Source organism: Eptatretus burgeri, chromosome 16 (genome assembly GCF_056783735.1).
Source record: "Eptatretus burgeri isolate ZD-2024b chromosome 16, Ebu_testis_v1, whole genome shotgun sequence".
NCBI lineage: Eukaryota > Metazoa > Chordata > Myxini > Myxiniformes > Myxinidae > Eptatretus > Eptatretus burgeri.
The window spans coordinates 44,677,231-44,680,750 of NC_140976.1; positions in this window are offsets into that span (position 1 = coordinate 44,677,231).

The window sequence follows — 3,520 nt, forward strand, 5'->3', positions numbered from 1 at the left end:
TAAAAGGGTACACGCATCGGGATGTAAGGGTACTGGTGCTTCGTGATTTATGCGCATACGTAATTCTGGGTCATAATGTCCTCAAGCAGCACACGAGCGTTGAAATACCCTTTGGAGGAAGCAAACCTCGTCTAATTTTAAATGCTTTGACCACCGCAGAGGTAACGTCCCCCCAGCTGTTTGCTAACTTGTCGCCGGTCTGTAAACCGATAGCGATCAAATCGCGGCGATATACCACTGCTGATATGAACTTCATCACTTCAGAGACCAAGCGATTACTGGAAGAAGGAATTATAGAACCGAGCGATTCGCCATGGCGCGCACAGGTGTTGGTCACCGCCAATCAGAATCATAAGAAACGAATGGTTGTCGATTATTCCCAAACGGTCAATCGTTTCACCCAACTCGATGCCTACCCTTTGCCGCGCATAGACGAGATGGTCGAACGCGTGGCCAATTATAAGATATTCAGCACCATCGATTTGCGAAGCGCCTATCATCAAATTCCCATCCGAGAGGATGACAAACCTTACACCGCATTCCAGGCAGGTAGACGCCTCTACCAATTCAGGAGGATTCCGTTCGGTGTCACGAATGGAGTAGCTTGCTTCCAACGAGTTATGGACGACATCATCTCAGATGAAAACCTCAAAGACACTTTTGTTTACGTGGACAATGTCACAGTGTGCGGTAGGGATCAGGGGGAACATGATATGAATCTGGACGGATTCTTGAGGATTGCTAGAAAATATAATCTGACCCTCAACTATGAGAAATGCGTATTCTCGGCAAGGTCAATTGACCTTCTCGGCTACACGATAGCCGACGGCACGATTAAGCCTGATCCTGAACGATTGCGCCCACTTCGTGAGCTACCCCCACCTCAGGACCTGCAGACAATGTGCCGGGTGATCGGCATGTTCGCTTACTATGCAAGATGGATTTCCCAATACTCCGAGAAAATACATCCCCTAGTGCATTGCAAAAACTTCCCACCAGATGCCGCTGTTGTAAAAGCTTTCCACAGCCTCAAAGATGATATCAGTAATTCCGTGGTATTATCGATCGATAGCTCGGTGCCCTTCGTGGTGGAAACAGATGCTTCTGATCACGCGATAGCTGCTACGCTTAATCAGTCTGGGCGACCCGTCGCGTTCTTCTCGAGAACTCTCTCTGGAAGCGAGCAGAGACACTCGGCAATAGAGAAGGAAGCGTACGCCATTGTCGAAGCCCTACGTAAATGGAGACACTATTTACTGGGAAACCATTTCACGCTCGTCACGGACCAACGATCCGTGGCATTCATGTTTGATGGGAAAAATAACGGGAAAATTTAAGAATGAAAAAATTATGAGATGGCGGATAGACCTAGCCTGCTATAGTTACGACATAGTTTACCGGCCCGGGAGGGAAAACCCTGCTGCAGACACCTTCTCTCGGGTCTACTGTTCGGCGACAATCAGTCGGGCTTTGCAAGACCTCCATGTGTCTCTGTGCCACCCGGGGGTAACCAGAATGGCACATTTCGTGCGCAGACAGAACTTGCCCTATTCTATTGAAGATATTAAACAAATGAATGCTTTATGCCCTGTTTGTGCTGAACTAAAACCCAGATTCTATGGCGCGGCTTCTGGCAGATTGATCAAGGCCACTTCTCCCTTCGAGAGACTAAACATTGACTTCAAAGGGCCCCTGCCGACCGAGACAGACAACAGATACATATTCACTGTTGTTGATGAATATTCAAGGTTCCCTTTCGCATTTCCGTGCTCGGATATGACCTCGGGCACTGTCGTGAAATGTCTGTCTGACCTCTTCGCTATGTTGGGGAAACCTTCGTACATACATTCAGACAGAGGGCCGTGTTTCATGTCGGCCGGGCTAAAACAATTCCTATTTGAGCACGGCATAGCAACTAGTCGAACGACGGGTTACAACCCACAGGGTAATGGGCAGGTGGAACGATATAATGGAGTTATTTGGAAAGCCGTAACTCTGGCGCTGAAATCGAGAGGACTGGGGCCCGAGCAGTGGGAGGTTACCCTTCTCGACGCTCTGAATTCCATACGCTCTTTGCTCTGCACGTCCACCAATGCAACTCCTCACGAACGAATGTTTACTCACCAGCGGCGTTATGTTGACGGCCAATCGGTGCCCAACTGGCTAACCCATCCCGGAACAGTGTTCATGAAATGCCCAGTACGACAAAGCAAGTATGAACCCATGGTGGAAGAGGTCGAACTCATCGATACTAATCCAGAGTATGCTCATGTCAGGCTCCCGGATGGCAGGGAGACCACTGTGTCGGTTCGCCATTTGGCTCCCTCAGGTACTCCTCCCGCAGGTACACCACCATCTGGCACTCCTCCCTCTGACATCCCCTCCCCAGGTGTTCCCCCCCCCCAGGAACTCCACCCGAGAATGGTGGCGACGGAGCTGCCGCGTTCCACCCGAGAGCGATCGGGGAGTCATCCCCGACACGAGTCGAGGCTCACCAAGAAGATCGGAAGCCTCCCTCAAGTGAAACCGCCATTTACTCCCGGAGAGGTCGACGGATAATACCCCCTCGCCGACTCAATCTGTAAAGGGGATTATCGGCATCCTCGATGCTCATGCTCCTATATGCTCATTATATCATATATCGATGCTCATTACCATGCTCCTACAACTCAAAATAATCCTCACTGCTTGGCATGTATGCTTCTGTAGTTTAGATAGTTCGCGTTGCTTGAAATGTATACTCCTATAGCGCTGAAGTAATCATGGTGCGTTAGTTGGGCCTCTAGTTACATTTTAAAGACGGGGAAAATGTGGTGAATTGAAGGTCGTGACGTGTGATCACATGTTGCACGGCTCGAGCACGGAATAGATAAAGCTAAGGTTCCGCTCGGTCGGGGGGATTGTCCCAGGAGCATTGTCGTTTACGGCGGCGATTCACTTGGTGCTCGTTGAATGGTGAGAATTGAGAGTATATCGGACTCCGTGCTTATACTGATTTATTTTGCGGTGATTAGTTGCACGTGTATCCCTTACTGCTTATGTACTCCTTGCTGCACCTGTATCCCCTGATGTGCCCGTAGAAGCGGCTTCAATCAAATGGAATAAAGCCTACACTCTGAAGGTTCTTCTCTCGTTTTCATTTCAATGTTCATGCAACGTTCATGTAAGAAAATAAATTGTTGAGCAGGTGTGTATAGGAATCTCATTTTTCATCTGTGTAAGCCATCCATGAGTACACCAGCTTGTCAACCACGACTCATCTCCTCCCAAGTTGGGGTGTGCCTGTGTGAATCGCTGACAGCCAACTTGTTATTTCAAGGTGCGTTTGAATTCACATTTATATAAAGTTTGACTTTGGGGGAAAATAAATTATTTTAAGCCATGACTTGAATAAGACATTTGTATTGTGGGAGGTCATTATATGAGATCCTGTCCTGGGCGGTGTAGTTGTTGTGAAGGTAATGTTGAGGAATTTTTTTTTTTTTTTTTAGATGAGATCCTGTTCTTGACGGTGTAGTTG